Source organism: Phasianus colchicus, chromosome 10, assembly GCF_987193195.1.
Source record: "Phasianus colchicus chromosome 10, bPhaCol1.hap1.1, whole genome shotgun sequence".
In the NCBI taxonomy this organism is placed as follows: domain Eukaryota; kingdom Metazoa; phylum Chordata; class Aves; order Galliformes; family Phasianidae; genus Phasianus; species Phasianus colchicus.
In genome coordinates, this window is record NC_143445.1 from 6,771,082 (window position 1) to 6,797,918 (window position 26,837).

The 26,837-nt window shown below is 37.3% G+C and overlaps 1 protein-coding gene and 1 long non-coding RNA gene across 2 annotated transcripts in view; both read left to right on the forward strand.

Moving 5' to 3' along the window:
* CLSTN2 (calsyntenin 2) overlaps positions 1–26,837 on the forward strand; it is a 486,477-nt gene that overhangs the window by 94,359 nt on the left and 365,281 nt on the right. The gene's annotated exons all lie outside the window — the stretch shown is intronic.
* On the forward strand, positions 611–26,711 carry LOC149916583 (uncharacterized). The gene is made up of 3 exons (XR_016469580.1): positions 611–823; positions 16,783–16,995; positions 26,447–26,711. It is a non-coding gene; the product is annotated as an uncharacterized LOC149916583 (long non-coding RNA).

A 26,837-nucleotide genomic window follows, 5' to 3' on the forward strand; every position in this document is an offset into this window, starting at 1 on the left:
AGGAATTCAGGGACAAACTCGGAAGTGGAGGCTGTGTAACTCTTTCCTAGGTAACCTTTTAATCTAGCTGTTTCTTCTTGAAATTGAATGTGGATTGTTCATTCTGCAATCTGTAGTTCACTGATACTCTTCTAAAGATGCTCAGTGTCATTCCATGATGTTGTTTAAGACCACAAGTACTTACGTGGTTATGCGCAAAGAGCAGCTGAGTTACTTGAGATGGAGAATAAAAGGAAAGCTTACAAAAGAGGCAGGATAAAATGTCTCAGTTTCTACATAAAATGTTTAAATGCATCTCCAAGCAAACAATGTGAGCGTGAGCTTTTACTGCAATAAATACACAAACAACATGCCATGACAATAAGCAAATGACATTGTTTTTCTTCCTGCTATAATACCTCTCACAGTCATTGTAACAGATTAAAAGTATCTTGTAATAACTTCCTGAAGTTAACTCATGTGGAATAGGCTTTAAGAAAAGATGCTGGTGAGAACTGAGCAGATGAGTGTATCTAAAATTACCAATCCTAAACCTCAATTTATAACGCGTCATTAAATCCCAACCTTCCAAGCATTGATATTCTAACAAAGCTCTGCAAAGAAGTATCTTTGTCACTAACCATTCGTATTGCTGGGGATCCTTTAATTGAGGCCTTAAGTGGACCCTGCCTTATTATTAATGAACTTCCAGCACCTGTAGCCCAGGCATTTGCTCCTGCTGTCACTCTGCTTGGCCTTTGCTGATAAAGTTTATTCATCCTTCTGCTCCAGTCAGTGATGAAGGAAATCTTGTTTTTTGAGTATTTTTTTGATAGCCCAGCAGGTATAATTGCTTGTTATTATTATTCATAATGTTGCTGCTTTTGAACTTTTAGTGTTGTTTTGTTCATCCAAGAGAAGGCTATGTGATTAATGATGTGATCAGAGATAGCAAAAACTGTCTGGAATATGAAACTATCTTGGTATGAAGGAAGGGCTCCTTTATATGAACGGGATTTTTTCTCTTATCTTTGTAGCTGCTACTGTAAACTTCAGAATATGCCTTTACCCATGTAGCAAAGATTCAGGGAATGATTATCTATTGCATTAAGGGAAGAAAACACCCTGAAAACATTCAGAAGGAGGATATTGTTCCAAAGGCTTTATTTAATTTTTTCTCATGCTACCTGTGTTAAGGAGAGAGAGAAGGTGGTAATGCATTTAAATAGCACCCCTTATGTTCTGCTGACACTTGAACTTTGTTCTTTCCTATGTTCAGTTTCCCTGTATTTATCCTGAATGTGAAGCCAGGCTAGAGCTCTTTGGGCTGTGTAAGGGCCAGATACATGCTGGCTGCAGCACTGCTAGTGCTTTGAAATCTGATTCTGTAAACCCTAGTGGAAATAAGATGAATTTCTGTGTAAAGTAAGTTCTGAACCTTCAAGGTATTGTATGACATTGACTAGTTAAAAATAGAACTGTGATTATGCTTGAGAGGAACAGCATTGCTTTGGAGAAAATATTACTTGCTTATGCAAAAATGTTAAAAACACTTGTTTGCAGACTTTAATTTTTGTTTGTGTGCAATACAGACAGCCAAATAAGTACAAAGGGGGCAGACTTACTGCAAAAATAAAAGAGAATCACAGAATAACAATGAAAAAGAGGAGGGAAAAGAGGCCCCAAAGCTCTAATGCGTTTTGGTTTTGAAATGCAGTGAGTTGAGTAGTGCTATATATATAATATATAAGAAACTCCATTTCTTTCCGGTTGGCAAGGAATGGCAGTGAGGTGAACATCATGAAAGAAGAAAAGGTATGACTTGTATTCTTACAAAGATAATGAACTTAAGAGATCTTAAACTTCAGCGAAACTCCTGGGGTGGGAAAAAAAAGAATAGATATCTAGGGAATGAAATGTATGACTTGAGTCATTTCACCACTAAAATAAAGCATCATAACCCAAGAATAGTTCAACCATCCACAGATATGATATCACTAGAAACTGGTGTATTAAAGAAGAGGTAGCTTACAGGGAACACGATTAATGTTTAATTTATTCCTCTCCAGAGTTTTGTGAACCCATACATAGTAAGTGAATAGTGAGCTAGGCAATAAACAGCTCCTCTTGTAAAACTTTCTGTAGTGACAATGCAGGTGCTCATTATCTCTGAAGTTGCTTTATAGCACTGAATTCACATTTCCTACTAATTTGACTTCCTTTAAAACTGAATAATTTGAATCAAAGCAGTAGTAGGAAAGGTGCTTTTGATTTACCAAGACCTGCAATTCAGTGCAGTTAATAATGTGCTGCTTTATTCAAGAAAGGAATTTGCCCTTAAGTTAGAATAAGAATTTTTCAAATGAGGTGCTTTAAAAACCTAAGTAACTTCCTCCTATCAATCATTGGCACTTTTTACAGGGGAGCTGCAGATCCTTGAAACATTTATTAACTTAACATTCATATCAGGCAAGGATACTGTCCATGTTTTAGAGGTAAAAAATGACTGCAGGTTCACACAATGTTTAGGTAGATAACCCTGAAGTTATCTGCAGAACTTTTAAAGTTTTGGGTTTGTGTGACTTAAGAAGTTAAAATATAACATTTGTGAGATAGCAGAAATCCAGATTTCAGTCTCAGGCCAATACTGAGCAGTGGGTTTTGGGCATTTTTATACTGTGGAATTCCTACAGCTGTCTAAAAAACTACTGAATGACACTAAAATGTGTGCTTTTTCCACTAAACTTCCCTCTGAAGTATTTAGTTAAGAATCTAAATATTTCTGATCAGCCAGAGTTTACTAGAGTAGTTGTGATTTTTAATTACATTCATAAAACAAGATAAGTGGGGATGAACTTAAATACATTGGAAGTGAGAAGGAATCTATTTTAAACCATGGCTGTGTGACAAAGGAAGAGCTGACATAGCTTTTAACTAACAGATACAGAGGTGAAGTATGTAGAATCTAGTCATGTAATTCTTTTCAGAAGTAGGAACAGGCAAAAATATCTTGATCTATATTGTTCAGTGTTCATCCCTAAGCTGTGAAGTGTACAGCATTTAGAGTTTACCTCCCTTTTCAATATTAATTCTGACATGTTAAAGCAATTGATGTCTAAATTAGTAACATATGTCATTGATGTCATAATTAGTAACATTTGCAGGATGAAGTTTTAAGTATCCACTTAGTACTAATATATCTCTTAGCATTATGTACACCAGCTACCAGAATGAATTGTCTAAACAAATGTAATTCAGTTTGTACATCTGCAAGTGAGAGTGAATGAAAACCAACCAAAAAGTCATAATGCTACGAATGCCTCTTTGTAGAGTCTGCAATGGAATATGTATTTGACTTTGTTAAAATCATACAGAAAGTAAAATCTTTGTTAGCACTGAAATTGTGCTAGCAGTGCAACTTATACTGAAGGTACAGTGAGCGATCGTTTCCTCCTCAGATTCAGTTATGGAGTTAGCATGGAAAGCACTGTGTCATTTGATTTTTATGCATCTGGAGTAGAATTCTCTCTAGCAATATTTTAAATGAAACCTTTTCACTTAGAGAAAATCCATACCGTTATTAAAAAAACCCGTAACTTTAAAGAAAATATGAAGTGAGGGAAAGCTAGATTTCATGCACTGGCAAACAGAACAATGGTAAGTTGCTTCAGAGACAAGACTGAATTAATTAGAAATCCAGCTCTAAAAAGTGCATTTGCTTTGTCAGGAGGTGATTCCTGCAGATTACATTCAGCCTCCAGTTCAACACAAAGTAAGGAAGTACACAACCAGTCTTCCCATTGCAAGTTGTCTTGTTAGCTCTCGGGGCCTTTTCCGTTGTGGATGTGGTTTGGTCCTCCAGAGTGAAGTCCTGTGAGCCCTTCCCAGATGCACTTCCAGTGTGTGCCTATGGAAGTGTGTAGTATTACAAAGCTGGGTGAAACAATTGTTGCCCAGATGAGCAGGACAAATGTCGTGATCCCGTTTTTCTGTTTGTCATGAACTTACGTTTCACACAGATTTGGTGCATTTCAGTGTAAGTGGCATAACTGCCCTTATTGGATCTCCAATACAAACAGTTTGGAAAAGTATGGTAAAATGAGAGGGCAGCTTCAGTCTGAAAATAGCAAAAGCTCCCAAGACACCACCAATTTGTACTGTATTTTTGTTATACTTTCCCCATTTATCTCCATATCTACAATTGTGAAAGGGTTTTCTTTCACAACAGCTATGAATGTACTTCACTGGATATTGTGTGTTTTTACAGGCAAATAGCTGCTTGTACTTCCAGTGAATAAATGTCCCTGACTATTCTGCTATAACTTTATAAACATTTGACAACTAAAAGTCCCTATTCCCCATACCAAATTGTTGTTAGAAGTGGCACAGTCCTGACTTAAAGAATGTAGGATATGTTTGTCTCTTTCCTTTTGACCTCGTTAACATCTTCTTCCTGTCTGAATCTGGCAAGCTGTAATGTGCACATTGTGTCATTGCCTGCTTTATTCATTCAGGTCCACTCTGACATTTGCAAATACAAATATCCAAAGCAGTTTAACAAGTGTCATTACTTGGGGCTAATTGTTCCCACCTCTTTCCTGTGTGCTCAGACATTTCTGCCTAGAAATATTCCCCTTTGTGCTCTTCTGTTGCATCTTGCTCTTAGGAAAACTGTATGAAAATAACAAGTGTTACAAGCAGGAATCAGCTGCTGAATGAAGGAAAACACACAGAGCAGAATTTGTGGTGATGTACTGACATTTTTCTGACCTTAGATCCAACTGAAATTCTTGTGCTTTTGTAAGGCCTTGCAAGGACCATCCATCAGCAATCTGCTCTGACAGAAATGCTAACAAGGACCTTGTCTGTAGAACTGCTATGAAAGTTGAGGCAAGTCTAACTATGCTTCAAGTATTGCAATATTTTTAATTCAATTTCTTCACAACAATGCTTTTTATTCTAGTGCTGTGGAGATGTGGTACTGAGAGACAAGGTTAGTGGGCATGGTGGGGTGGGTTGCACCAGATGATCTTAAAGGTTTTTTTTCCAGCCTTAATGATTGTGTGAATAGGATGGGAGAATGAGAAAAGAATACACAAAATAAGTGATGCATATTGCAATTGCAATTGTTGACTGATGCTCAGCTGCATGCTGGCAATGACCACTCTGTAGCTAACTCCTCCAGTTTTGTTTTTCAATGTGATGCCACACAGTATGGGACATCTCCTTGTCTGTTCTGGGTCAGTGTGTGGGCTCTGCACCCTCTGGGCTCCTTGTGCTCACCCAGCTCCTTGCTAGCAGGGCAGCAGGAGAACCTGAAATGTCCTTAACTTAGTGTGAATGCTGCTCAGTAACAACCAAAATATAAGTGTGTTATCCATGTTTTCATCCTAAATACAAAACAAAGCACCATACCAGCTACTAGGAAGAAAATTAACTCTATCCCATCCAAAACTAGGATGTGCATATACAGGTTTAAGATTCATCTTGGCTTTTGAGACCTCTGAGACTTTCTGTGCTTTTATCTTCATAGTCTGTATTTTTCTCAATTTGTCTCACACATCACTGTGCCTCCCTATGAGGTGAGCACTAAAACTAAGTTCTGATATGGAAGAGAGAAAGATGCAAACAAAACTCTCACAAGTAATCAAACTGCTTAAAGTAAGCAGCGCAAATTGGAAAATACAAGGAATGTACAAGCTATAGGCCAAAAAATGAACAAAAAATGTAGTAAGAAGAGCTAAGTGTTGCATTGCATATTGTCACTTCCACAGTACAGCTGAGGAATTTCAGTGTCAGCAAGTCCAGTCCTTCTGTGTCTCCCTGTGTCAGGATGAAACTGGTCCACACTGAGTTATCTTCACACAAAAGCTGTTTGTTTGGATGTTGATTAGATTTCATTGGCACTTCCTGTATGTCTGTACAGCATCTGCTGTTATAGGATAATAATGAATATTAAGAGTAACAATAAGCTCTATAATTTGATACATCCATCCCATGTCTAATGCTGATAGACAAAAAAAAATACAGCATCTAGATTCTGAAAGTTTACTTAAATTTTATTCAAGCATGCAAGTTTGCAGAAGTGAAATGCTCCTAAACTGGAGCCTGCGTGCTGCTTATGGTCTGCATAGGCACTGCAGCACACCTGATGCATACACCTGCTCTGCACCCTTCCCATGCCTGTCCCATCTTATCCCTACTATGCAGATCAGGTGCACAGAACACTAAGTCAGCACAACTGCTGTCTTCAACCTTGTTGTATGGAACCTCCAGTTTTGATTTGCACTTTGTATGTGCCACCTGTGCCATGATAGTAAGAATTTTTCCCTCTGAACAGCTGGTGGGAGAGAAAAGAGTTCCACTTAATGTGAGATTGGGTGTTTGTTTGCAGCTTTTCACTATTATGTCAAAATGTTTTGAATGAAATAGGTCCTAAGAAATAGGTTATTCTTTCCACAGGCTTTCTGGTTAGCTGGGATAGCTTAATGCTGAGAGAAGAGGAGAGTACTACAGGCAGAAAACATGAGCTGGGAGAGGTCTAGCAGGTGAAATAATAACTTTTTTTGGCTGTGATGGAAGATTGGTGTCTCAGACTCAGAACTGCTTTTAGGTTATGTTAGGGAATTATCTTTGCATCCTCTATTTCATGCACATTACAAAATCCTACAGTGTTCTTTATCTTTAAAATCATTTTTCATGGTGGTCTTTCAATTGCTACTATGGTTTTCTTTACTTACAGCATTAAAACTTCATTTTATATGATATTCATTATTGATTGCTTTTACATAATGATGAGACATGAAACTTTTCCAGAAAGGTTGGGATGCTGAGCTCTAACAGTTATTTATGTAATAAACCTAGGACTGGGTGGGATGGAAGATGGCTTTGAAGCTTAAATTGTACAGCTTAAGCAGGCTGAAGTCATCTGTTGGGTTTCTCCTGCCCACTGGATGTGAGGAGCTGCTTTTATTTGACTATGAAATTCTCATTTCTTAAGGCAGGGAAATGGATCCTTGTTGCTAGTCTGGCAGGAGCCAAAATACCTTCAGAATGCAATGGAAATTTCCTGCCTTTGAGAACTGGGGCAGAAAATGTCTGAAGTTTGACACAGAAAAGTTCCTCAAGTTAGGAGTGGAAACGAAGGTCCTCAGCCATAAAATAGTCTCTGGAGCTATAACAAACCCAGAAATAGATGTCTTTATTTTTAAACCACTAAGTAACTCATGCCTCATGTTCCTCTTGGTAATTGTTGATGATTTCTGTAACTCTTGGTTCCTCTGAAAGAAAAAATAGTGGATGAGTGGTGGATGCTGTCTTCCACAATATACAAAGTAATTTAGCAGTATCAGCTAAATAATCATATCCTGTTAGTAGGTGGTTTGTGTCAACCAGAAATCAGCAATTATAGAGTACCTATCTTTGCTGGACAACACTTCCTTAATTGATAATTTTTTATTAGTCTTGAGTTTTGATTTTGTTTTTAACATGAAAGTGAAGTGAGGTGATACGATAAGCTGGCAAGACAGGCCACTGGTATTGATACAGCTGCTTTTAAGAACAGTAAGAGACTGAATCACCATTCTGATTCATGTTCTCATCTCTGTTTCCTGAGTGTGGGATGCAGCATGGTGAGTCCTGCCCCATCTCTCGGTGGCTCTGAGAATCCTAAGTGGACTCTTACACCATGCTATATGTGTAATTCAGTTTGTTGTGCTGGTCTGGCAGAAGTTTCCCCTTCTTGTGTACAGCGCTTCAGCTCTGTTCTGCCACACCGACCTTTAACTTTACATCAAGTTCTTTCCTATGTGAAAAAATCTATTAAAAAAAAAAGAGGAGTACAGTTAGACATCCATGACAAAGAAGTCTAGAAGGAAGTCTGCAAATACTGTCTTTTGATCGATGAATCATGCATTAATGAGAAAAGTCAAGAATTTATTGCATTACTGATTGCTTAAGTTCATCTAATTTTTGATACAATAGAATTCTAGAATGAGGGAATTGGATTTCCCTTGAGGGAAAGAATGAAAGAACTTCAGAAATGCAGCTTGAAATTTAGGTCAAGAAAAAATGATGTTGAAACAACCTGAAAGTACCCTGTATTCACCAGGAGAGGGAGCCTGGCAAGGAGAGCCGAACTGAACCCGTCTCATTATACAGAGATAGAGAGCTATAGCATTAGAAATTCTTATTTCCATCTGTTTCAGCAGTTTTATGGCATGATACAGGCAGAAAAATGTTTCTTTTTGAAGTTCCTTATGAATTTAGGTATTTAAACTGATCAGCAAGGATCTTTTTTCCCCTGTTGATGACATCTCACATAGACCTGAGACAACAGATAATGAAAAGGCAATTTGTCCTAATGTAGTGGTGGCTTTACATGAGAAGGGCTGTATCTGCCTAGAACTGTGGGCCTTCCCTTAGCATGGAAATGTTACACTATGTTGATCAATCTGTTAGTTTACAATTGACATGTATGGCATGACTTTCTAACTGGGAATAGGTAACTTCAGGTAGGACTGAAGTGTCTGTGGTATGTTCACAAATGTCAAATTGTTCTCATCAGAGATAAGGATGTTCAAAATTCCTATTTGTTTTGCTGGAAAGATTTCCTTATTTCTTTTGGTCCTGCAGCAGGCCTTGTCCTACTTGATAAATACAAGTATACTTCCTAGGAGGAATGCACCTTCTGCCTGCCCTGATCTGTACAATCAATTAATCAAGTTTTAATTTGGAAGTGTGCTCAGATTTCAAATTTTGCTGTGCATGTTTGTCAGGCTGATTTTAGAGCAGTTTATCTTAGCCAATATGGAAGATGCAGGATACAGTGGTAAAACCACAACAAACTTTTTAATGCTTCCATATATATAAATTAATGTTGGAATTTTCTAGGGCATGACAGCATGTTGGGTCTTATGCTTACAATGTAACCTTTCAAATTGCTGATGGACATATAACTTCTATATATATATATATAAAATACATAAAGGTGTAAACATGACCAGAATCTGCTCTACAAATCATTAAGCCTGTGGAAGTCTTTCTTTAAAGTCTCTTTCCTTTGAGCCCATAAGATGTATAGTCTTTGGATTCAGATGTAGCCACAGGGAAAGATTTTTCTTGTAATACCAACAGTCTGAATAGATTATAGCTATAGAGTAAGCTGTGTTATTTAGGCACTGGAAAATAGGTAGAAGTGATGAAAATTTAATGGTGGAAATAAAAATACTGTTAAATCTTTCAAATGATGCAGCATATCTCACTTTTTGCTGGAAATCATTTGTTTGCAATGTTTAGATTAAAAATGACCTAGCATCTTTCTACTTTATATCTGTGTTGTGCTGTGTAGCCATACTTTGTATTGTCCCTAACTACATTTGGTAGGAGTGCAGAAGAGTGGCACGTGAATATCTGTATAAGGCTGTTTAAGTCTCATGGCATCCAGGTAATTTTTTATATGAGAGAACAAGTAGATCTATTTTTTTCAGCTTTTGGACAACTACTATTATAAGGAATTTAATTTTTCTTTGGAGGCAGAACAAAAACCACTGGATGTAAATAAGGAGGAGCAGAGAATAAGGTGTGAAGGTCACCATGTACAGTGGCATTATGCATGGGTAGTGCTCTGCTTCCCTTCAGGTCTGGTGGTTGTGTGGATTACTTTGTCACTCCTAAGGAAATTACTCTTTCCTAGGTTATTTTTCCACCAGGTTAATGATATGGTCTTATTCGCTGAGCTCTGACTGCCAGCAGTGAGACTGGTGGAAGGAAAGAAATAGGGAGCTGCCAGTGGCAATAAGGCTGGGGTGAAACTGGACAGACCTTTTGGCAACTGGTTGGCAAAATGGAACTTATGTCTTCAGTGCAAAAGCCTTTAAAAGAAAGGAAGCTGTAGGATTTGGGGTTCTTTGGCTCTCAGTTCAAATGAAGTAGAAACAAATGGTTGGAGGAGAGAGATGAAGAAACAACAGGGACATTGTTTTTGGAAGAAACCATCTGCAGAACAGTAAGTGAAAAGATTTCTAGAAGATAATGTGTGAATGGAAGTAGTGAGCGTAGTCTCTGTATTTGCTCTACCTTTGTGACTGATTCAGCTGCATTATGTGGTTGGAGATGTAGCTGCCCAGTTCCTGCTTCTAGAGTGCGGAGTCCTTGGTCCTTAGGTCTAACCCAAAGAATCTTCATGAGTATTGAGGAAACTGAGGTTAAGAAATGTGAATAGTTCTGATGTTCTTTGATGTATGTGTATGCCCTTTCAAAAATGGTGAAGGGATAAGCTCTTGAGCTTGTAGAAGAAAGTTTCCACTATTTTATGTCTCAAAAATGTCATTATAAAGAATGCCTACCATGTGTGCACTGTTAAGTGTTAGTCTTGGGAATGGCAGTGCTTGTATTCTCCCTGCAGCTAACCAAGGAGGCCTCTTTGCTATGAAGGTGTAGCTGAAAAAAAGCTTATGCTAAGAAAATGTTAGAGGCTAGCAAAATAGAAGTCTGTAATCAATTCAGCCTAAAGAAGGCTAACAATAACCTCATAATCTTCAGAACATGAGTATTTTGCACAGTCAACAGAAAGGAGCTTAATTAGACTTGTGGCCCTGTCCCATACTTCATGAGACACTTGGCTCTCTATGCAGACTGACACAGATTGGGATAGATGAGAACAGATAGGGATAGACTCTAATTTGTTATACAATAGAATTCTAGAATGAGGGAATTGGATTTCCCTTGAGGGAAAGAATGAAAGAAGCTCTCCTCGCTGCTCTGTTTTTCTGGGAGTTTTCCATTGCTACCTATCTGACTGTGTCATTAGTAAGATACTGCTATGTCAGTATTTATTGTCTCCTTTACCTCCTGGGGTAAATTCTTCTAGAAACAGGGGTAATGATATATCAGCTACTAAGAAAGTAACATCTTTGCAATCTTTAGCTGTCTCCCTTGCATCTGCTGTCTGCAGATGAAATAACATCTGAAATAACATTGCCATTTATTTAGAGAGGATTTTACAACCTTATTTTGTAGATCCAAAGTATTCGAAAGTTCAGATACTTGAAGCAGGTTTACGAAGTGCTCTTGGCTAAGTCTCAGTGACTGTTCCTGATGTCCAGGTTTGACATGAGTCATACCACAAGCAAACAAATCATGTCAGTTTTGAAATTTTTAGGCAGAGATAGCATTTGGATAAATGAGTACTAGGCAGTACAGAGGCTGATGTGGTATTGCAAGGTGCATCACGGAGGCAAAGGAATAATTTATGCTTGAATGGACTTGAATGAAAATAGAGTATGCTGCTTTCTACCCTTGTCAAGCATTACAGAAGAAAAGATCTGTACTATTCCTGTTTTATGTAACATTTCACAACATCTACTTAAGGGCAAAGGCAAAAAAGTTGCTTGTTGCTTTTTAAGGGGTATTGCTCATCTTCAGAGCACAGTTAGTCATTAATGTGCACACCAATTATATAAATCAAATAAATGATGCAAGGCATTGTGAACAGCTTTGCAGAAGGCATTGTTTTGTAATGGCAATCCTAATGCCTGCTTAGAATGTAAGTAAGGAGAAACTGAAAGAAGCAGAAGGGGGGCTGGTGTTGTTAGGGTACATCTCTGACCTTTTCTGCCTGTCAGAATACAGATGAACTAAGTGTGTCATCATTAGAATTAAATTATTCTGTTGGTTTCACTTTGTGTTTTCTAATATTTTCTCAAAGGTTTTGGGCTGGAATACTGCCATTACCAACGCACAATCTTTGAATTAGTCATTGGTTCAATCTGAATAGGCTGATGTTAAGGAGTAACTCTAGTTTTCTCAACTATCAGAAACCTCTCTCCCCCTCAGTTATCCCACTGCATGCTTAATACTTCAAACTGACAATGACAAGGATTGAAATATCTTGAACTCTGCCATCATTATATAATTCAAAATGTGACTTAAATCGTGCTACTGTATTTCTTGCTGAGTTAGGCTCTTTTGAAAGATGGTAGTGTTCTTTTGAATGCCAAATCAATACCAATAACCTGTTGAGCTCTTGAGCTCATGCGGGTTAAATCCATTTTATTCTTGGTGACTTGTTCATAACAAACTGTAGTTCATAAAGAAACTCTAGCCTTGTAGAATTTTTCCCAGATAGAGATCACTCATTATATGTTTTATAGTTGTTAGATTTCCCTGTGTAGTTTGGGGTGTTATAGTGTCTACAAAAAGCGACTGCATTTTATGTTTAGCAGGGAAAAGGATGGCATGTTTCTTTCAAGTCCCTTTAACACAGCACTTCCTACAGCAAAATTATTTATGACTGATGTTACAAATATTTTTTTGGTCTTTCTACAGTTTCTAGAATGTCAACAAGCAAGTATTTGTGTTGGTGAGTAGAAGTGGTAGGATAACTTCTGTGAAAGTGTGAAAGGGTATTCATCATAGAATTACTCTGTATTTGTACTGCTGTAGCACTACTATTTTCAGCATACAGGAAAGCTTAATACCCTGCTTTGTACAGAGAGTGGTCCTCGTTTTTTGGCTTCTCAGTAAGAAATGTGTTATTCAAGTCTCTAACTGGCTAACGCCAGTTCATTTTGTAAAGAATAAAAATAGTGGGAAGGTGATTGCAGATTCTGATGCTAGAAAGCCCAGTGTATGCAGCATTGAATGAGACCATTCATGTTGATCGTACCATGCTGCACAGATCCTGTCTGTGGTGAGGTTCAGCAGCCTCATTTTTCTTCACATCATTTTGCAGTTCTTCCAAGGGAGCAAAGCTGTCAGCCTTTTACCTGTGTAATGCGGTTCTTTCTGGTACGCCAGGATTCACTGAAAGCTTTATGCTCTTACATCTCCCCATAGGAACGAGCCCTTACAAGCAGTACATACAGATGGTACTGTTAAAGGAAGAACATACTAATATCACAGTTATGTAGCAGACCCTAATGTGTGGGTTTCTGCAATAAAGGACTGTGGTTAAGCACTGCCTACATTCTGCTTGGAATCACTATCTCCTTGTTGCAATGGGTCACAGTGGCCCACTACTGATATTGATATTAAAATGGAGGTTAACAAACCTAATACTTACATCCACAAAAGACAAATTATCAAAGCAACATATAAGACCAGAATTTTGACCTCAATGGCATGCAGAGACTAGGTTTTGAATGAACTGTAATTGAGACTTCAGGGGTAAATAGACATGGGATAACATGCAGTGTGACTTTCTCAAGTACAGATCATAGCAATTTAAAATCTTTCTTGATAAGAATGATATCTGACTTCTTAGACAAGAGTAATGCAATTGACTTAATCTGACTAAATTTAAGTGAAGTATTTGATATAGTTCCTGAAGAGAAAATAAGAGGAGAAAATAATGAAAAAACTGAGGTTGATAAAGAGCTCTAGTAGCAGCTCCAGTGAATTACGGTGAATGGAAAGTTGTCAGACTAGAGAAAAGTAACTAATGCTGTTTTTCAAGGTTTGGTCTGGAGAGCAATTCTGTCATCTCTAAACTGGGCCCCCAGTACGGAAACAACATGGAGTTGTTGGAGAGAAACCAGAGGAGAGCTAAAAAGATGATCAGAGGGCTGGAGCACCTCTTCTATGGAGAAGAGTTGAGGGAGTTGATAGGGAGAGAGCTTTTACATGGTCTGATATTAATAGGACAAGGGGGAATGGCTTTAAACTGAAAGAGAGGAGACTTAGGTTAAACGTTAGGAAGAAACTTTTTACTTGAAGAATGGTGAGGTGCTGGAACAAGCTGTATGGAGGTTGTGGATGCCCCATCTCTAGAGGCATTTGAGGCCAGGTTAGATGGGATCCTGGGCAGCCTAACCTACTGGTTGGCAACCATACCCACAGCAGAAGGGTTGGAACTGGAAGATCTTCAAGATCTCCTGCAACCTAAGCTGTTGTATGGTTCTGTGATTGTAATTTTTAATTAGTAATCTTGTTACAAAAGTGAGATGGAAGTGAGATGGGTACAATTACAAAATTTGTGGCTGACACAGTCTGAAAATATTACCGATTTTGGGGGAGGATTGGATCATAATTTAAAAAAGATTAGATGGATTCTTCCTGAATTATGACCCAGTCTACCGCCAGTTCTGGAAATACGTTCTCATTTTGTCATCCACAAATTTTGTATGACTTGACTAATGGAAATGGAATAGAGTTTAATTGTATGAAGTCAAACACTTATAGCAAAAGTTATTGTAATTAGTCTCTGTAAAATGATAAGGTGAAATGTTATCATTTGAAGTTATTTAATTGGTTGTGGTATGTTGGAGACAGAGGGTCAAGAGATATATTTTTGATGTGCATAATTCTAAGGGTCTACAGCTAATGAATTGAACTTCTTACCATAGGTGATTTTTTTCACCATAGAAACAATCAAGGAAAAAAACTGTCAAAAAAGCTTGTTCTGGGATACATGATGGCTCAAAAAATGAAAACTCTGGCTACTTTGGCTGGAATGTAACTGAAGATTGTTGGTTCAAAGAGTACTTTGTTCTGTATATTCTTATTCTGACAGCTGGACTTGAAAGCATCATAAGATAATCTCAGTTTGTATGTGTAGTTTTTTGTTGTTTTTTTCCTCCAGGAGGAGGCTCTTTCAAAAAGCATAAATAAGCTGCAACTCATTTGTGCTATTAATCAAACTCACAATGATTGTTAACATAATCAGACTGGACACTAGTTTCTTTATCAGGAGGGTGGTCAAACAGTAGAACAGGCTTCCTAGTGAGGTGGCTGATGTCCAATCCCTGTCAGTGTTCAAGAGACATTTGTAAGGGGCATTTGAATAATTCCTTCCATAACATGCTGTAAGTTTTAGTTAGTCTTGAAGTGACTTCCTGCTAACTATTTTAATTTTCTTTCCATGGTATACACTTTGTTATATATCTTACGTGTGCAAAAAGTTCAGGCTTTTTCAATAAAGGAAATCCGCATCAACTGCAGCTTTTCATAGCTGTTGACTGCAATGACTGAGCTATTTACATTTTCACCATAAAACTGTAGCAACTTAAGATTTAAGTATTCAGATGTATTTTTTGAGAGAATACTAAAAATAAGCCCACTTTTTGGCAGTAAAATTGTTTCAGTAAAACTTCATGGTGTTATTTGTTGGAGGTTAGTTTTAAGTGCCAGCATGAAGATTTCTTTATGTTATTAGAAAAACTCCTATATTGCTAAGAATGAATGTTAGCATGTCCATTGTGCCTTCCCTTCTGGTGTCATAGTAAGACATGGTATTTGAGTGAGGGGAAATAAAACATTGCAATTTTATTGCACATTGTCAGTAAATGACCTACTGAAAAAGCAACCTGCATATACTACTACTGATTTTGGCAGTATAGCGTATGTAACCCTGAAAGCATTGTCTGTATAATCCTTATGAAGTTCTCACTGAATTCTGAGTTACAGACAAATGTTAGAAATAAATGGGCAAGAGCCCTGACAAAACTAGAAAGTCAAATTCAGAGGAATTATATCACTCCAAAGTGGAACTTGAGAGTAATAAATGGAGGTGTTCCTAGAAGTCATGATTTGATCAAGAGTCTATAGTTTTCCATGCAAACAGCTCAATCTTGCCACCAGAAATACTGCCTTGCTGAATTTCAGTTCCCTCCTCCAAATAATGATATGGCTTGAGGTCTGCCAAATGAATTCTTAAAAGCAAATAAAAAATTCTGAAGCTTTTCCATAACATGTCCATAGAAATGGTAAGGCTGTGTTTTATTTGACCTTGAAATATGTATCTCCTACAACTTTAAGAAAATTTTAGATATGGAAAACTGTGTTTAACCTTTCAGAGTGCATTGGAAAATGAAATATGGTAATGAGAGGGACTAAGTAATCTCTGAGGAAGTTATCTCAAACATCTATAATGATACAGTTCAGGCCATTACCACTGTTAGAAGGCATGTATTGGGCCCTGCTATAAATGGTAACTGTTTATATAAAAGCTTTTATAAGGTTCTGAATTAGACCATTACCTGAATGTACATATTAAGGAGTGGGTATTGAACAGTGTATTGCATTTCTGCAGCATAAATTTTTGTTCATCGTATGTGCATACATAATATTATCAAATTCAACATTTCTCAAAGCTTTTTGAGATGTTCAGTCAGAGTGTAGTCTGGTAAATCACACAAGCTATTCCACTGACCCGGGGCGGGACTATTTCAGTGAGTAACTGAACAGAGAAAGAAAGTAGATGCTGTGAACTGATACCGTCTAGCAATTACAATGGAATACTGGTGATTTTGAACAATTAAGCTGTACAACAGCCAAGGAGTTTCTGGGACTATGAGAAGCTGAAATGTAGCTCTTGCACAATGGGACAAAATACCCTTTTTCCTTTCAGAGATATTCAGGCCAGAAGTGTACCTGATCTGTAAATGTAAGACTGCCTTGAAATTTCATGATAAAAAGCAATGCCTGCCTGCTTTGCTAGGGTTCCCATTGCTGCAGGTGCTGGGAGAGTCTCAAAAGTGGGGACAAATTTTCGGCTTAGCAACTGTCAGTTTGTTTCCATCTACTCTGAAGAGACAGCAGTAGGAGTACTAAAACTTCTCAGGCTTCTTTGTACCTGGCAAGGGAAATTCTTAGGCCTTTTCCCAGTATTCATCTATCTGTATATGCTCAATGAGCTTGTTCAGAATGCAGGATTTCCAAAGCAGTGTATAATTTATACCCAAGAGTAACTAATTGGATTTCAGTCTCCATTTGGATTTCATACATTAAAACTACTTATAGTTTGGGTCTGAACAATCTATTACTCTTTTTAATTTTCAATATGCTATTTCTGTGTTTCTCTAGGAGGGTGTAGCAGAAATGCTGTCATGGCTTGAAGCAGTGATTGAGCACCTGCTGGAAGGTGAGGCCAAGCCAGGGGAGCTTAGGTGTGTGATGTACCTGAGTGACTGGAATGGTAGAGCCAGGATCCACCCCTTTCCAGACTTTATTTAAGGGTTGGCAGTGGAAGCAAGGGTATCTTGCTGGAAATCCCTGAGTACCTGAGGCCTTCCAAGGGTAAGCAGATGCTTTTCTTTGTTTCTATGTCCATTTGAAGTGCATTTGAGTTTATCCTCCCTTTCTGCAGCTTCGAACTTTTGCTACTGTGCTATCACTGCTGCATTTTCCATTGCTACAGCATTACAGAGGTAAAATAAAAATAGTTATTGAGTTAGTGTAGAAAAATATGTATATGGGAACATATAAAAATATATAAGTCTTTATTTTTACTGATTGCTTAATTTCTTCTGGATCATAAATAACAGCAATAACCAAATCTTGTGTGATCAGGGATTGAGGTTAAAAGAAAATAATCCAGCCTCCTTTATCTTCTGAGTGTGATTAATACAGTTTAATATGCTATTCAGGTGGAAAAGGTATTCCATAGGAAAGAAGCTCTGTTTGGGGAATCTAAGTGTAGGCGCATGATCTATCGATACCTGGTTTTTGTCCAATAATCACAGACATAGCCAAATTAAAATCTTGGCATATTTGTGCTTTTCACATTTCCCCCTAGTTAATACTGACTACCTCCGTGTTTTTGTTCAGTGACTGTGTTGGCCTGACTTTAATTTAGAACTCATATTCTTGGTGCTGAGTTTTCCCCCATTCTTTAGGAGTTTGTCCACCATGCAGCCTTCCTTTCAGATTCTCCACATGCAGGACTTTGTCTCTCAAGTTCAAGTGCTGTGAAACAAGGCAGAGTTCAGAGTCTACAGTGACTTCTTATATTTAAGTAATCATATGCTTATGGAATATTAAAACAAACAACGATGAATGCTGGAGAAAAATGATGTTTAGTCTCAGTACAGAATATGAAAAGAGAATGTTTCCTTTGTTATAATTAAACTCAACCTCCTCACTAAATATTTCAGATCTTAATATGTGTGATGAAATGGTTAATGATTTTTTACAAATGAAAGTTGCAAAGCATTTAAACTTGCCTTTCCAGAAAGATTATCAGAAGCTGTGGCCAATGTTTCCAACTGCTCAAGCAGTATTCATTGTGCTTTATGCTGCTAGGCTTAGGGCTGGAGTGAAAATTTCAATATTGGAAATTTTGAAGGAAACCCCTGAAGGATTGTAAGTCCTTTTTCCTGTCATTTTTTTATGCCATGTGGTGATAGTTTATTAGGATCTCAGTAAAAAGGGGACTCAGACTCCGTGAAGTATTGTTTAGAATATCTTTTATATAAGGAAGGATATTTTGTATGGCCTCGTATCCCTTCATGTGCTGGAAACCTCAAGTTATGTGGCATTAAATAGGCTTCCAAACAGAATACAGCACACCATGCAGCTCCCATTCATGGAAAGGTTCACCTATCAGTTTAGTCTTCTGAATTCTTACAGGATTTTCTTAAAAGATTATTCTATTAATTTCTACTGTCCAAAAAAAAAAAAAGATGTTTGCTTGAGAATTTCTTGCTGTTTGAGATGAAGCAAGCACCAGGACGTTTCTGTGATCTACCTAAATTAAATTTATTTATATTTAATAACTGGGGTTAGTGAAATCACTTGATCATCTGTGTTGAAGTTAAGATGAACTGATCAAACTAATGATACATTTTTTTTTAAGGCAGCTATTTATTCATTTTAAACAGATCTTTTGGTAGTGTTGGAATGTATTTATGGCATCACCTCACAAAGAATGAATCACCTTTCCAAGTCCTTTTCCTCTTCATGTATTCATGTGAGGGCACCTACAACTCAAATTGGTACAGATGCTGAGGAGAAATTTCCTACATCAACTAGATAAAAACACTTTCCTGGAATAATATAAATGTAATTTGTTTAACTACTGAAATGCATGTGTCAGAACTGGAGTTAGATTAGGCAATGGACTGCTCCCGTTGTCACTACCATAGCTGCTCTGTACTCAACATATTTCTCAGAAGGGAATAAGACAGCACACTGGGGGTCTAATAGCTACAAGCAGCTTTGTACTTTTGGAAATAGCTGCTCATAATTGGATGCTTTCACACATAGGATTGCTTTGCTATAACCTGAAATGTCTTGGTGATATTTGTGTTCATCGAATGACACAGCTGCCAGTTTTTGATGGGGTAACAGCAGAGAAGCCATATCTGCCCTGCAGATTGCAGGGCACGTGTCGTGGAATCTCCATGGCTGTGCAAAGTATTTTGTTCCAATTCAGTGATGTGGTCTCAGTTTCTCAGTTTTCTGAGAGCAAAGGTGCTAGTATTTAAAAAGAAAATTATCTCTTGTTGCTGGAAGCAGAAAAATCTTTCTGAGCTTCTATTCACAAATGTATACTTCACTGTAAGCATTAAGATGCACATGTGTTTTGCCTGTAACAATTTAACATACTTTTATTAAAAATTGATGGGAAAATTCATTCCACAGAAATGCTACCGGATTAGTTGTCCATTAAATCTGTGGATTTTGGAAATATATGGACTTGAAAAGTACAAGCTATGTTTACTTGTGTATTAAAAGACATTGGCATTGAGACCTAGGTTTCATTTCCTTATTTAATAAAATGAAACTCAAATCATAAGGAATCAATTCCTTAGCAAATTAAGGACATATGTTTTTAACTCTGTTTAGTTTATTAATTTGCATCTAATGGTAAATGGCAGATTAAGTCTAGAAACTGAAGACTCTTATGAATTTGTAAAGAATATCGTAGGTCACAGGCAGCATCCAGCTACTGTACTTCAATTTCAGCTCAGAAGAGCTGTAGGGAGATACAAAAAGGTTTTTGTAGTTTGTGTCTGAATGTGCCTGACAATCCAGACATTAATTATGATTACCTTATAATATGAATAATGCTTTGTTTTGAACTGAGCTTATACAAACTTAGATTGCATTGACCAATGAACAGCAGAGGAGTGAACAGTTATTGGTCACTCAGTTATTGGTCACCACTCAGGCCTATAATGAATTGGTAACCAATATAATTTATTCTATTACAATAAACTGCACCATCCACTCCCTCCGTGCATTACATTTCTGCTAGTGATATGTAATATTTTCTGGCAATTTTTTGTAATTATGATTTCAGATACACTAATAAATCATCCTATTCTTGTTTTTTTAAGGTTCTATCAGATCTTTGTAGTTTCTCCAATCCTGGGCAGACTAAGAGTTTCAGTCAAAATCTAGAGTAAAACACTAGACTGACTCTTATCCTGTCACTACACTCCCCAATAAAGGAGTAATTTTAAACTAAAGAAGAGTTAGATTTTTATTACTTATAAGGAATAAATTCTTCATTATGAGGTAGTAAGGCATTAGGACAGGTTGCTTAGAAAAGCTACAGAAGCCCCATGCCTGCTAAAGGTATGGATGAAGCTTTAGGGAAGCTGGTTTGGTGGAAGGTGGAACTGAATGGGCTTTAAGGTTCCTTCCAATCCAAGGCATTCTATGACTGGATGAAAACCACCTGTTCTTTAAAAACACTTGCAAATGTGTTTCTCCCTTATGAGTTGAAAGCCTTTAATTTATCTTTTAACCAGCAAGAGCTTGAAAGCTTGCAGCAGCTCATGGAAAACATCTTTCAGCACTAATAACATAATAAGAACAAATTGGGCAATGATCACACAAAACAGAATAGATAGCACCCTGGGAATAAGATCTCTAACAGATTGTTAAAGGTAAGGCTGTTTACTGATTTCCAAAGAAATACTCTTTTGGAAGTGACAGCTGGAGCCTCTGCAGGGGATACTGCTGGCTGCATATTCAAATGCTGGCTTTGTGGTACACAGAGAGAATTAGGTGGAACAAGAATAATCCCTAAACAGGCAAGAATGTCTTTTAAATGAAATGCAAAGGTGAGCAGAGTTAGAGTTTGAACAGCATTGGATTCAGTTCCTCACTGTATTTGTTAGCTTTTCCCTTTCAAATACAATCCCAAGTGTATTTATTATTTTAAGATGATCTTTAGAATATTGTTCCATGTATTGTTACGGAGATGTTTGCCTGTATTTTCTCTCTCATTTATCACAATCTTACAGAGTTGCACCCACAGGTATACTCAGTACATTACAGTCAGAGTGGGCCTGCTGTAGCTTTTCCAACAACATCTCATGTCTACTTCAAAAGTGTAACTGAATTGGCTGAAAGGAAATTGAAAGAAAAAAAAGTCAGTTAACTGGAAGCATTTTTTCCTGACAGATTAAATTTCATTGGCATTATATTCTAGGTGAGGAGAACCTACAGTGGAAAACTCAAAAAGCCCTAAGGGATGACCTGCTTCATTTCTAAAGCTACTCTATTTGAAATGATTAAACAACTACAAAAGTGCTATTGGCTACAACATTAAATCTCCCCGATTATATCATAGACTTTCTTCTCATCTCATTTAATCATTAGTATGAAATTTACTGGTCTTTTAAAATATGTTTGAGTTGCTGTGATGGAGATGTGGTGTTCCTGCTGCTATAGTATCCCACAAATGTTTGGCTATATTGATTATACGTATCAGTCCTTCTCCTTGATGTCTGTAGATACCTGCGTGGAGAATGGTTGGCTCCAAAGGGATGTCAAATCACTTAATGAAGGGTGATAAATTTGTCCACCTCATGGCCTTTGCAGAAGTCTGCTTTAGAAGGGCAGCACTTTACATGGGAGTAGAAAGGGAACACAGTGCATGTTCTAAGGCAATGAAGAGAGGGAAATTGTGGAGGATAGGAAACAGATAGGCAAATACAGAGTCCTGATGTGAGAAACGTGGAGCAGTTTGGCTAAGACCCGTCAACAGCATGTAGACAGCAAAAGCTCTGCCTTCCCATCTAGGCAAGGATTCTCATCATCTTCCCTTTGTGGGTGAATACTGAACAGGAGATTTAGGATATTGTCTCTTAATATCACTATTTGATTTTAGCTCAGATTTTCCCACCCTAAACTCAATCTGTGTTTCTATGAATAGCTACTCTCCTGGTCTGGTTTTGAGTCTTCATGGATGGGCTCAGAAGTTTAAGGGGATTGGAGGATGAATGAATCTGGATTTCTTCTGTTTGAATTATGCACTTCAGAGTGAAATGAAGGAAGGGGTGTGTGGATCCTTCTTTTTCCCTCTTATTGTGATTTGCAAAATAGGAGCGACTATTAGGAAAAGGCTTTGTTAGACAAGGCAGTGAAATGAAGTGGTTGTGTGGACTGGGAGGAGGAGCCAAATGCTCCCAAGAGTGTTCCTACCAGTAAGCAGAGATAAGGCAGTGAATGTTGCCATCTATTATACTACGTCAATGTTTATTGTAAACAATATATTCAGAAGGCTTGAGTTTCTGTTTTGTGCGCTGAACACATGATTTTCCCATTCTGACCATTTACCTTAGCAATGAAAGGAGGTGCATCCTCTTTGAAACACTGTAGCATGAACTGAGAAGTTGTTTCTTTATCATGTTTTCAAATCTACTGAAAGGTTGTATGTGAAGACTTAACCATTTATGTCCACAGAAGATAGGAAAATATTATTACAATGCTAACATTTGCATTCCCATTATTCTAACATTTACTGTCAGATTTCTGTTTGTGAAATTTTGTGAATTGGAAATAATCTGTCCTTTTTAAAATTTGGCAGAGAAATTCTTCAGCCTTGAGTGACTTCAAACTTTTATTAGAAAAGTGCACAAGCCAATAACTCTTGCCATAGTAAGAAGTTTGTTTCAGTTTTCCTATTAGGAAGATTTGTTAATACAGACTGATTTCTAGTGACCTTAGGATTTTTTTTTTCCAACTGTCTCAGTGATGAATCATCCTGAAAGTGAGGTAGCTCCTCTGTTTCTGGTGCCCATTGGTTACCATGACAGCCTTCAGAAGAGGACAAAGAAATCCTTGTTTTAACTCAGTCATATCAGTGAAGGTGTGAAAACACTCCCTTAGTTACAATTATTGGTATTACCAAAATTGAGCTATATGTCTAGACATTAGCAGAATACTATTTGTGGTCACAGCTGAAGTAGTAAAGCAGCCATGAGCTTTTTTAACACTTGTGTATCATTATATATATTATGCTAGGTGAACAGAAGTTTTGTAGACTTCTAGTCAGAACTCTGTCCTTGAGCTTATCTTATCTGTCTATTATTAGACAATTCTTTACAAAAGCCAAGCTTACAGAGAGCTCTCTGCCTTGAGTGTGAGCTTGCTCAAAAAGATCACGGGAACTGAGCAAGGCATATAACTGTCTGTTAAGAGTAGCATTTAACTAATTTCATAAGCGGTTGTGGTTGTACTGTATTTTTGCTCCTGGTAATAGTAACCATTGAAATTAGAGCAAGAGGTAAAGAAAACACGTTACATGGGAAAAGATTTAGCATTCCTACTGTACTGATTGAAGGATCCTGGCTTTGGGAGACCATCCATGGTTTTTGGTTCTTCTGAGACTTCTGCTGAGGATGAGCTTCTAGTGACAGTATTCTAGAAATTCTGGGATGAGATGTCCCTAGAACCACTGGAACTTCTAATTTCCATGTGATGTTTTCACAGAGCCCAGCTTCAAACAGCTTTTACTTCAAGTTGAAAAAGTGAAAGACTTTAAATTTCCTTTTTAACAGAGAGGTGAGTGTCTTTTAGTTTTCTTTGTTCATCAAAATACCTGTTTTTTCTAAATTGGCATTCTTCTTAATTTCCCAGTTCTTTTCTTTTTTGGTAGGTAGCTCTTAGGTAATTCTTTCACTGCCATGTGTATAGATTCCTAGTGTATAACACTAATAAATCTAAACACAAGTCAGTTTCCACTACTAGTTAATTTGATGCTTTTATGAACTCTGATCTCATTCTTGTTTTACTGATTGCTGCTCTTCTGAAGTAGACCTAAATCTTAGCTGTTGGCAAATTCTCTACAATCGATACTCTGTTGGTCTTCCTGCCAGCAAGATTTAAGTATGCTTTTCATAGGATCTAATTCATGTATTTTATGCTCAAGTCTTACTCTGTGCACAAGTCTTTGCCTGGCCTGCATCCAGATTGCTTAAATGCACTCCACATAGTGCCCTGGACACAAATGTCATGGAACACTGTATGGGAGGAGACTGATGCCTGTCCCTTCATTTCTCAAGGATGCACCCAATACACCTAATTACACTGTGGTGCTCTATACATATGCTATGCTCATTCTGTGTGCCAGGTAAAATTAATGGCAAACAAGGCTGTGTCAATTCTTCCTTGTAGAGTTCAAATTTTCATGCAGCAAGGTTTGATGTGATATGAAGATTATTCAAGTTTGGTCTTAAATTACAGTATATGTACTGCATTTAAGCAGCAGCATCTTAAAAGCATAGGTATCTCAGCATGAGTTGTGTAGCAATTTGTGCTTTAGCTTGCTTTGTGGCCCACAAATTAATGATCAGTACAGACATATGAATGAATCTGTGGAATTCAATGAAACACTTTTGCTAACTGAGCCTGTCCTTGACTATGGGGAAAAGCTGATGCCAGTAATAGCCGGTCTGAATTAAATTCCTGCCTTTCCTGTGAAACTTGGAATGTGTGTACATCTTCAAAGATCCATGAGGATCTGGTCCATCAGGTATGTGATTTGAACATTTAGTGATGACTTTCTGAGACATGGATGGCAAGAAATCCCCAGTCTTTTACCCCTTCCAGTGTTGCTTATTGCTTTTTAAAAGCTGAAACTCAGACTTCCTGCTTCCAGGATGAGAAAATTAAGAACATATTGATTATTCTGTAGCACTAGCTAGTGTACAGTTCAGTTGAATTTTGGCTAGGTCGACTAATTTGCTTCAGGCAGTGTTCTGTCAAGGGAAACTCCTCTATGCTTATTACAAAGACTTTGAAAAGAAAAATTATCAGGGAAGAAGAAAAGATACAATGTGTGAGAAGAAAAAGCTAGTTAAGAAAGCTTTTTCTTTAGTTGAATCAGAATTTTGGGGAAAAAAATGGCTGCAGTGCTGCTCTAGATTATATTTGTAAACACCTGAAGAAAACTGGCTTTAGTTGACAAGTAACTTGAAGTGCTTTTGGCAGCTTTGTTTGTCTTAGGCACTTATAATATAATGGAAAGTAGGAGAAGCAAAGAAACCAAAGGATGACATGGACGGTTAAAAATGAATTGATGGAGGAGAAAGATTAGTGAAAATCTTAGTATTTGATACAAAATATTCTTATAGAATATAGGATAATAAAAATCCTGTTGGCTAACACTAGGATCTATTGCGTATTTCTGGTGACCAGTTTTGTCACTAAGAGTCATGAGTATTCTGCATTCCTGATAATGAATTATTGTATTTAGTGGCCCAGAACTTGCTTAAGCACCTCTTCTGTGTCACTTGAATTTGAGAATGCTGGCCTAAAAATTCTTGAACTTTTGTTTTCATTAAAACAGAATAAAATGCTTAGTAGCAGTTACTATCTACTATCCAATACAAACACAATGCTCATTTTCACACAGTCCTTCCACTTTGGTTTTAATATTGACTAAAATATAGATTTGAAACAAAAATAAGCAGTGCCATCTCAAGAAACTCCTGTAATGGCTGTGAAAATGGTTCTTTCAACTATTATGAGCTACCTGGTGCTATTTCCTCAGCCTGTAAGGATTTATATGAACTTTTGAGCAAAACTGATCTTCAGTTTAACCGTGGTGACAGTCAGAGATGAATTTAGCCAGTGACTAAAGAAAAAAGGAGTGAAATAGTAAAACATGAGTTACAGAGTCTTACATCTGTTTGCAAGCTTTTTGTTGTTTTTGTGTGCAAATATTATATAACAGTTGAGATTGCTACAGAGATTTTATGTAATGGGGTCATATCTGGTTTATTGGGTCACTCATCAAGGGTGAAGCGTAGTTTTGCATAAAATACAGAGGAAATATCTTGGTAAGGATAGCTTTAAGTGTGATAGCTTTAAGTGTGGAACCCTTAAATGAGTCAAGAATCCCATATTACAGTCTCACAGAGCATACCTTATGCTTTACAGACATAATTCTTAACTACCAAGAACACATATGAAGCCATGTCAACTGTTGGAGTAATGTATTAGGTCCTGGATAGGCAGTAGGTCTGTACAAATGAATATAATAAGAATACAGTAATTCTTCATTAGTACACTTTCCCAGATTCTTGTATAATTTGATGCTTAGTGATCTTTAGTTATTTCTGTAATTCTAGATCTTGAAGTATGCTGATGTCTACAAGATGTCACGTCTCTATAAAGTTCTGTAATTCAACCACACATTGGTTGAGAAACTACCTCCTTTTATTTCAATACTGCTCCATTTGATATTCCATAGTCCTTGTACTGTCTCAGATGCTAAGAATTGCTCACTTTTCTCCCTTTTCACGCTCTTCTGGATTTTATAGATGGTCTGATACATGAGGATTGACTATATGGTGGAGTTTCTGTCTGACTGAAAATTGTATTTAGTACAATAGGTTGTAAATTTAGCTGTATTAGCCAACCTATCCCACCTTCCAGTCTGGACATTCCCTTAATTTTAGCAGGTCTTACAATGCCTGGTATCAGATATTTTTTCTTTTCTTTAAAGGAGAAGTGAATTGCCTGTACTGGCTTTACGCTGTCACTGTGCACATGAAGAATTACAGTACAGCACACTAACTTTCACAAAGGACAAGATGCCGACTGCGGCTGTGACGGACAACTCACTGGAAACCCTTATTCCACAATTGACAGGTCCCTGAATCCTGATCCGTAGTTAATACTAAATGAAAGCTGGTTAATCCTAAAGGAATAACTGAAAAACCTTTTTTTTTTTTTTCCTGTGACCAGACTCTGTATGGACAATATTTTTTGTTGCCAGAATACAAGAAGTGGATTTTTGACATGAAAAGTCCCACATTAAACTTCTCATTTTCAAACAACTGTAGTATGATTTTAGAAGGATTTAAGATTTCTTTGATCAATAATGTACAGTTATG